Here is a 10,442-nt window from a genome sequence, read left to right on the forward strand (position 1 = left end):
AACAATGGACCCCTTACTAAGTCCACATTATACTGTGCATTATTTAATAAATATACCACAACCACACCAACACATCCCCACAAAAATAATGTTTTTTTAATTTCAATTCAAGCTCATAGACCCCTTGTTAAAAACCTCTGCTATAGTCAATAAACAATTTTTCTTCCAATTTTTTGGGGGGACAAGCCTTCTCTTTACTCATTTACCAAAATGGTCAGACAAATTCCCTTTAACAGTAATAATTGGTCATAAATTTCCCTGTGAGTGGCCCAAATTTACCTAGCAAGTTTACTTGGGTACTACCTCATCCTGTCCCTAAAACAGAGAGACACACAACAAACACATACATACATACACACACACACACACACACACAGCCAATCTCTTCTTCAGCAAAGAGGTTATTGTTGAAGCTGTTTTGAGAGAAAAGGGGTCTTATTAGTAACTATATTCTAAGGTTTGTACAAATTAAAGAAAGGACTTAGGTTACTGAATATGGGGAGGGAATTAGAGAACATCAAAAATGATTAAGGGCTAGGAGGAGGGGACCAGAAGTGGGGTGAGGATAAGAAAAACAAATTGCTTATTTCACAATTTTGTATAGAAGCATGTCCGGACTCTGCTTCCAAGGATTTGTTTTAAGATGACTGTAAATCGATAAAATTGCCTGGTTCTGTCACTTAGTATTTGTGTGTCCATGGATGAGTCACTTAAAATCTCTGTACCTCAATTTTTTCATCTTAAAATGAGAATAATATTAATAATAATACCTGCCGCATTGGGTTATTGTGAGGATAAAAGGAATTAACATATATAAAAGCACCTAGATTAGTGCACAGCAGATAAATGGTGCTGTGTAATTCACAGCTATTATTATTATTTTTAATTGTGTTTTTTTCAACATGAAAGTACTAATTCATTTACAGATTTTTTTTTATCAGTTTTGTAGTGCTACAATAAATGCCAAATCTATATAGGAACAATCTATGATAAATAAGAATAATGAAGTTGGAATAAGTCTAAATTTTAAAATTACATATAAAGAATAGATAACCAATTGTGTGGAAGAGACAGAAGTTGGACAAATAATAATAGCAGTAAATTATATTTACCTTTGAGTTTATACTGTATATGAGACATTTTAAATAGTCCTGTAGCCTATATCTAAATTTTTTTCCTCAGAAAAAGAAAAGCTGCCTTCATGACATCTACTCTTCTTGTAAATAAATTTCCACAGTGTCCTTAGAAACTTCAGAGTTGGGATCTTACTTCCTTCAGAAGATAATAAAATTACCCCCCCCCCCAAGTCCCCCTCCCTCCCCCAAAAATCCCTCTGTTTTTTTCCAGTTCCAGGTTACATGATCAGGTTCCACCTCCTGGGTTTTTTGGTCCAACCTATTGATCTATTAGTTTCTAATAGATAACATGAACCAGTTCTGGAACCACTGCTAGAAGGAACACCAGCTCTTCACTACAATCACACAGCAGGAAAGAAAGTGATAGCTCGATTCATCCCTGGCAGATGAAGGAACTTGGCAGAACTGGAACACTGAATTTGTATCCTTCATGCTTCTCAATCATTGCGGATTCGTTGGCTGCTCTTTGATCTGCCAGACTTGTTATAACATATAACAGTTTTCTTTTTTCTTAAAATTATGGTATACTTCCTAAATTTGAGTGTTATCTTTGCTCAGGGGCTATGCTAATCCGCTCTGTACTATTCCAATTTTAGTGTATGTGCTGTCAAAACAAGCACAGCTGAGTGTTTTTTAAATAATTGACTTCATTCCCTACTACTCTCTGGGATTATGAACCTTAAGAAGCAAACGTTCTGTACTAATTGGTTTTCTTGCATAGACAGAAAATTGCTGGCAATTTGGGCTATCTGGAATTGGAGCAGAGCTCAGGTACAGAACTAAGGTTCTGGTGAAGAACACCAGGCCCTGGAAGTACCAGGGAGCAGGGCCTGCAAACAGGTCCCTACTATTAGATAAGGGCTTTCCCATATAATGTATTATGTAGCTATCTGCACTCAATGTACCTGTTTTAGGTGCTCTATTGAAGACATGGCAAATTAGAATTCTGAGGGTGGGACTCAGGCATCTACATTTTTTAAGGGATGGTAATGTTTATAACATATTTTTGCCAATTTAAACTTTTTAAAAATATACAATTAGGTGACAATAATAACATTTTCAATGTAATACTTTCATTATCACCCATTAACAAATTTTTTCATCAGCCCAAAGAAAAACTCTTTGCCCATGAGCAATAACTCCCCAATACCCCTACTCCCAGCCTTTGGTAATTTCTCATATACTTTCTATCTCTATAAATTTTCTTATTCTAGATATTCCATGTAAATGAAATCACAATATTTGTCCTTTTGTGTCTGGCTTCTTTCAATCAGCATAATGTATTCAACATTCACCCATGTTCTAGCATGTATCTTAGTTGAAAACATCCTTGTGTTCATTCCTTTTTATCATCACTGTTGCCAAGGTCTTAGTAGGCCCTAATGTTTAGTAGCTCTCACTAGCTTGAAGAGACTGGGTAGAGAGCCAGGTCAGTTTTTGTGATAGGGATATATTCTGAAAGTTCTCCTGTTGCCATCATATCAAGAGTGTGTTTTATGTTCAAGCCTAGGTTTCCAGAGCCACATACCATCTCACATGGGGCTGTTAGCCTAGCACAGACTCTGTTTCCTGCCTGTTGTCTTATCACAATTTCATTAATACCTGAATGTCAGCATGAAAGGATCTGCTTTTGGAAAGATTAAGAAATTACTTATTCTGATGAGACCTCAATTCTCCTCAGTTCTGCAAGAATGAAAGGAATGTCTTTTCCAGGAAAGACCTGACTATACTGATGCCAGTGGCTCAATTTAATTGCTATTTCTTCCTACCAGGCTCAGGTGTTATGTTAAAGCAAAACTTCTTGGCTAAGAAGGACAGCTTTGCTTTGGCTAAAGGGTGAAGGGATCTGATATATGATTGTGATGATAATATCTGTAATTACTGTAACATGGATATACATTCCTTACCATTTTTTCAGAGAATTTTCTTGCTCCACTCCCTGCCATGAAAGCCATGCAGAGGAGAATAAAGTAGATAGTATAGCTTCTGCTCTTCATGAAGTGGCATTGCAGGCATTCCAGAAATTAATTTGCTGCTGGTAGGAAAGAATGGAGGCCATGCAATGTCAAGCCATGAGAAACACACACACACATATACATAGTGGCAGACACTATTTTGTTTCAAACATATGGCAGAATGTTGCTGGAAAGTTAAGCTGTTTCCAGCTATTTACCTATTTTCTGGGGAAAAATGATAGCTCTTTGTAGTATCATGCAGTTACAATGGAACCAAGATTTTGCCAGTAAGAACTGGCATCACATTGAACTATACATTAAGAAAGAGATCAAACTTTTAAAAATTATTTTAAAAAACATATGGCAGAATTGAGATCCAGAAAATGCACAAGTGAAAAACAAATACTATGCTACTGTCAGCTTTCCTCGCATGAGAGTTATTGGAGTTGTCTTATCTGTCCACATAGGTGCTCGACTGTAAAGTCTTTGAGGGTAAAGACCATGTCTAATTCATCTTTTTAATGTACTTAGCACTTAACAAAAGGCCTGCTTTAGAGTAAGAACTTAATAATAATTTATAATATAAAATTACTGCATACAAAAGATGGGCAACAAAAAGTTCAGAGCAACTTTCAAACCCAGGCCAAGAATTAGCAGTTGAATCTAAAACAGACAAAAGCAGTTGTAAACAAGAAGAAATAGCAACAAAGGGGCATAAAAATAGACAGACTGAAGCTTTGGCCAGCACATGAGCTGAAAATGGACTTGCCCTACCATTGAAAACAACAGGCAAATTTAAGTTGCTCATGTGATACACCATTGAGAAGATTAACTCTTTAAATGGTAAGGCATTAATGAATATAAACAAAATGAAAGAGGAAATTCTGTCCATTGCTTGATTAACTCCATGTCTACAATCAGGCTATTACCCCTTCCTTCCTTCTGCTGTAAAATCTTATCCATACTCCTAGCCACAGCTAAACAAGTTTCATTGATGTTGCTGAAATTCATTTCCTGTATTTACTTTTCAGCCAAGGTAGACCTACCTTTGGTGGAAAGTGGCACAGACCATTGAATAGTGAACACAATGTCTTACGTTTCTTTCCTGGACACACCAAACCCCTTGTATTGGGTATACTAATGTGGGCAATGGGTGGGAGGCTATTATCTCTTCGTAGATAACCTAAGCTCTGTGTGTCCTGACCTGTGGGTGTGGGACAGTGAGAGGCTGCAACCCTGCCCTTGGTGACCATGGCAATGACTCCAGTCCTGGGAAACAGTTTAGCAATGCAAACTCTATACACTTGAAATATTCAGGGAAATATTCAGGGAAAATGCAAACAAAATGTACTAAAAGCTTATCTAGAATGTATGAAGTCCATGCTAAAAGCTTACCCAGGATTTGGAAGATATATCCTAATTCAAGCCTATTGAGCATTGAAACAAAGAACGATTTGACCCTTCTTCTGTATAAAAGGAACTCAAAAATCTTGTTCAGTGCTCAGATTTTGAAATGAGAAGCTCTGAACCCAGCCGGTCGTGAATAAATCATTTTTCCTTCCCCCAAATTATTCCTGAGCCCTGGCCTTTCTATACGCAAATCATTGAAACTCTCAACTTCTACAACAATACTACATGAGTTTATAAATATTAATTGATTGCCTGACTTGTAGTGAATGCAACACAAATTCTGAAGAATGTTGGAGATTTTCCCTCTTCTGCAGAAAAAGCTTAAATTTGGCTTCATTAAATAAAAACCAGGCCCATTTTAATGCCAAATGGGAATGTTACCTCTCAGGGATTGTTTTCCACTGCCTGATGGAACAGAAAGTCTGTTGCAATTAAAGAATAGAATATGGTGAGGGGGGTTGTGATGACTGATGGTTTTATGTTTTCTTTTCAATCAAGAGAAAGCGAGTTCTGGGAAAATGGCATCAATGTAGGTGGGTACTGCTCATCTCTTTCGCAAAAAATAACAGAGAAGGGGCAAAAACCAATCCGAGTGAACTGTTTTGGGAATGCACAGTGCAGGAGGTTGCAGGGAATCATCCAGGAGAGAGGAGGACAAAAAGACAAAGAACCCAAGGGAAAACCACGAGTTTCTTGCCCCTGTGGCTGGAAATAGCAGGCAGCTAAGCCCTAACCTCAAGGCACATTGCTTTGTGTGTGAAGTTCAAGAAGCCATTTCATTTACTTACTTAATCAACTTACTTTATTTCTCTTCTTTTGTTCATTTCTCTATCTTCTGACTTCTGCTGCTTTTCTTTAAGTCCACCACTTCTTTTTTGGTCTTCAATTTTATCTTTTTCTCCTCTCTCTTTTTTCTCTCTGTTTCTTTTTAATTTTTAAAAAATACACCATTTTTAACATATTCCTTTGTATTTTTTAATGATTTTTCACTCACACTATTCCCTTGTTCTTGTATGGTTCCTTTCTACCTTTTTGTATTATTATTATTATTATTCTTTTTCTCTTCTTCCCTCATTCCTTTTCTCTGTTCCTAATATGTCTTTTCAAGGGAACACACACAGTTCTTTGTTTAGCTTATTATTTCTAGTGATTTCTTATTTTCTATTTTCTATTTCATTTAATTCTGCTCTGATCTTTGTTATTTCTTTCTTTCTTCTTCCTTTGATGTTAGGGTTTTTTTTTCCTAATTCCTCCAGGGGTGCAGTTCGGTCTTCACTTTTAGCCTTCTCTTTTTTTAATGAAATTTTTATTGTCTTTTTTTGAAGATACATAGATCACCCAAAATGCTATTAAATATAAGAGGTTCCCATATACCCCTCTTCCCAAAGGACTCACTCCTCCTACATCAACAACCTCTTCCATTAGTGTTGCACATTCATTACATTTGATGAGTACTTTTTGGAGCATTGCTACACAGCATAGGTTACAGTTTATGTTGTAGTGTTGTAGCAGTCGAGAGGTTCAATCTTTTGTGTATAGAAAAGCCAGGACTCAGGAATAATTTTGGGGAAGGAAAATGATTTATTTATGACCAGTCAGGCTCGGAGCTTCTCATTCCAAAATCTGAGACCTGAACAAGATTTTTAAGTTCCTTTTATACAGAGACGAAGGGCCAAATGCTTCTTTTCTTTCAGTGATCAATAGGCTTGAATTAGCATGTGTCTTCCACATCCTAGGTAAGCTTTTAGCATGGACTTCATACATTCTAGATATTTAAAGTGTATAGAGTTTGTATTGCTTAGCTGTTTTTCTGGGACTGGAGTCGTTGCCATGATCACCAAGGGCAGGGCTGCAGCCTCTCACTGTCCCACACCCACAAGGCAGGACACAGAGAGCTAGGTTATTTATGAAGAGATGAACAGCTTCCCACCCATAGCCCACATCATTTTCCCTTCTTATGCTGAAGCTTAACTTGCTAAGCTTTGGTATAGTTTTGTTGGAATTATGAGGTGGGTGGCTGCTGTTTCTTGTTTTGATTGATTACTTCATTTATCAATTTTCAGTGAGGACCTAAAGACAAAGTTCCTGGGTAGCATCCAAGATCCTGTTTTTAGAAGTTTTCATTCTAGGCAGTAGAATCCTGGGGTCTGGCCCGCTGCAGTCATCCTGGGACCACTGGCACTCATGTGGATTTCCAGTTAGGCTCCAGATCCATCTATTAATTTTACTTTACCCTTTAAGAGTTTACACCTTTAATCTTAAAGGGGTGCTGAAGTGAGATGATCTCTTTTCTGTAACTACTTCCTGCTGGCCATGGGCTGTCATTGCCTAACAAGGTATAAAACTTTTATTTTATTTTAACTGGAGGAAGATGGATCTGGCATTCTGTACAAAGATGGATGAAGTTTTCACATGGTTAATAAGATGTTCATTCTGAAAGAAACAAACTTAATTAAAATTTTGGAATACCTGTTTTTAAAAGAGGGCATTGGACTACAGAGGTAGGCAAGGTTAGGTGCCTATAAAGATGGCACCCCCTTTAAAGGCTGGTGGTAACAGTATATATATATAAAGTTGTATTTTCATAGGGAAATTGCAAAATATACTTAGCTTTGTTTTGAAGATGCATTTCAGGCTGCTTAATGATTGGCACTCGTGCTCTATCAGATGCTCCTGGTGAACTGGCACCTTTTAGGCACTTGATTTCATTCAGGAATAGTGCACCAAGTTGGAAATTTTCTTAGTTTTTAGCTGTAGGAGTGATCAGAACAACAGAATAAAGTTTTTTTATATTCTGATTTTAATTGTACAATTTCTGGTAATTTTGACTGTTCAATAGGTGACCCATTATTAGCAAGCAAGCCTTATTTTTGCTATACAGTAGAGTACAATAGAGTAATAGGCTGGCTGAGCCTGGCACCAATTAACCGGCCACCTGCAAGCCACTGGTGGCCCCATTGTTTTTCAGCTAAGACCGTCACCTTATTTTATAGACATGTTTATTAACTATTTAGAAAATGAAGTTATCAGGAATTTTACATGTCTAATATACTTTGGTAACTGATCCAGAATAGAAAAGATAACATTATAATTATTAGACATATATTCAGAACAGGATAGAAGTACAGCACTTAATGTTATTTAATGTATTACTTAATGCATAAGGATTCTGAGTTGCAATTAATAGTTTTAAGTTTCAGGTTTGTAATACTTTACATGTTATCTCTCCATGGAAGCAGGCCATAATGCCAATTGTGTTTAAGTTTTACTTATAGTATCCTGGTAATCATGGCTCCACTTAGCCTGTTCTTCACCCAGTGAGCAAGTCTCAGCATCATTGATCCTAGAGAGTTTCCAGTATTCTACCTGGTGCATACTGTTCTCTGGCATTATAGAACAGTGCCAGTCTGGAGGCAATATCAATTTTATACTTGGCTGTACCGAGTCATCATTGACTGCTACAGGAGCTTGAAACTGCAACGTAGTTTCCATCAACTTCGGGAGCAGAACCAGAGGCTGATATAGCAAATATTTCTATTTGAGGGGTCAATGACCAGCCTAGTCAATAATTCACACGGAGAGGCAACCTGTAATGTATTCAAGACCTGGTTTGAATGCACAAGAGAGTTTGACAATGTTAAAGGTTATCTTTGATTTTATATATATATTTAAACATTTTTAATGCAACACATTATATATCAAATGACTTTGTTTATTTTTTACACTTTTACCATGAAGATACTAGCAGGCATTTTACCTTAGTAGTAGAAGGGAAAAAAAACTATTTTTCATTGTTAAAATAAAAGCAGAAGAGTCCCAATAGAATTAAGGTAACTTTTCATTACCATTGACTTCAGATAGGCTTTATTATCATGAAGTTATTCTTTGCCATCAATACACTCAGTTGAGGTTTTTAGTTAACAATGGCTTCTAGAACTAAAACCATGTAAATGCTGCAGTTTGGAAGATGCTTTTACAAATTCTTTATAATTGACCACAACCACATAGACCAGTTGCCTTACATTTAAATAAACTTATTAAATTACAATTACCAAACAAAGAAATTTACTTTATTCATTTAAGAGAGCATATCTACTTTTCTTCTTTAGCTTAATTTCATTAACATGAAATTACAATTTTCATTACTCCAAAGACTTTGTACATATAATGTTAATTTATTTAATGGGTATTTTATAAACTAAGGGAGATTACACCCAAGCTTAATAAAACTGAAACTATTATAGTCTGTGCAAAGAACGCTCTCCCCCCTTTCCCCCTGGGATTTCTATATGACTTTTCCATCCTGTTTAGTCTAATTTGGGCTCCAGGAATATTTATTCACATATATAATTGCATATTTAATTTTTAACAATTTGAATAGAGCTCTTAAAGAAATTTTATGTGTTAATTTGATATTATCATCCTGATATATGAAGATATACAATGAGCAAATAGGCAGACACAAATAGAGTTAGACACAGAAACACAACTCATTGATGTTACTTGTAATTTGCATTATTTTATATACCATTTAGTTTAATTTGGGTTCCAGAAATATACATTACTTATATAGCTGTATATTTAACCCCAACAATTTGAGAAAATAGGCAGACATGAACAGTTTGATGCAGAAATATAACTTAGTTACTTAAAACTTTCATTTTTACAAAATAAGTGTTACTGCAAAACATTTCAAAGACTCTTGAAAGTTTCTCTTAATTTACATTATTGTTAGGCCTCAAAGCAGGACCCTTATGGATAACCGGAGATGGGTATTTAAACAACAGTAAAACTTCAACACGAGAGTTAGGTAAACTCACATTTATTACGTCTGTAGAGGTAAGGAGCAAAGGTCAGTCCAGAGTGACTCAGACCCAACTCCCCGTGCTGCAGTTTCACTCGTTTAAATACCCAGGTTACTACTTAGCATTTGCTTTGATTATGCATTAGTTTTTATGCATATGGATGAACACACATAGCTGGTTATAAAATTGTATGATTAGTGTGTTCAGGAAATGATGCTTGCACTATATTGCATGATCAAGAAAGGGATGGGAATTTTACTATGTTAAATAAGCAAGTTGAATAAGGACAGCAAGGGGCTGCTTCTGCACAGGGCGTCCAACTGGTTGAAGCTGGTTTTCATACTTCATTGCTTCAACAGGATATTATTTTTTTAAATTTTTTTGTCTTTAATTATTTCTTTAATGTTACATTAAAAAAATATGAGGGTCCCGTATACCCTCCACCACCCTCACCCCACTCATCCCCCCATAACAACCATCTCCCCCATCATCATGAGACATTCATTGCATTTGGTGAATACATCTCTGAGCACCGCTGCACCTCACGGTCAATGGTCCACATCATAGCCCACACTCTCCCACAGTCCACCCAGGGGTCAATGGGAGGACATACAATGTCTGGTAACTGTCCCTGCAGCACCACCCAGGACAACTCCAAGTCCTGAAAACACCCCCACATCAAATCTCTTCCTCTCACTCCCTACCCTCAGCAGCCACCATGGCCACTTTCTCCACACCAATGCCACATTTTCTTCTATTACAAATCACATAGTTCATGAATAAAATATCAGTAAGTCCACTCTAATCCATACTCTATTCCTCCATCCTGTGGACCTTAGAATGGTTGTGTCCACGTCACATCTATATCAAGAGGGGGCTTAGATTCCACATGGATGCTGGATGCACTTCTCCTGCTTTCAGTTGTAGGCACTCTTGGATCCCTGGTGTGGTGGTTGACCTTCTTTGCCTCCATGTTAGCTGAGTGGGGTAAGTCCAATAAACCAGAGTCTAGGAATTGCAAGTCTGTTGAGGTTCAGGGCCTGGCTATCACATGGTCAGTCAAGAGATTCGGGTCCCCTGGGTATACATTAAACCCCAGTACCAACTACAGTTCCGGTAAAAGTAACAGGAGAGAC

The 10,442-nt window shown here is 36.9% G+C and overlaps 1 non-coding gene across 1 annotated transcript; it reads right to left on the bottom strand.

The window, feature by feature from the left end:
• Positions 1-1,649: 1,649 nt before the first annotated feature.
• On the bottom strand, positions 1,650-1,756 carry LOC111760673 (U6 spliceosomal RNA). Its single transcript, XR_002794293.1, has one exon. It is a non-coding gene; the product is annotated as a U6 spliceosomal RNA (small nuclear RNA).
• Positions 1,757-10,442: the final 8,686 nt, after the last annotated feature.

This window comes from Dasypus novemcinctus, chromosome X (assembly GCF_030445035.2).
Source record: "Dasypus novemcinctus isolate mDasNov1 chromosome X, mDasNov1.1.hap2, whole genome shotgun sequence".
Taxonomy (NCBI): Eukaryota; Metazoa; Chordata; class Mammalia; order Cingulata; family Dasypodidae; genus Dasypus; species Dasypus novemcinctus.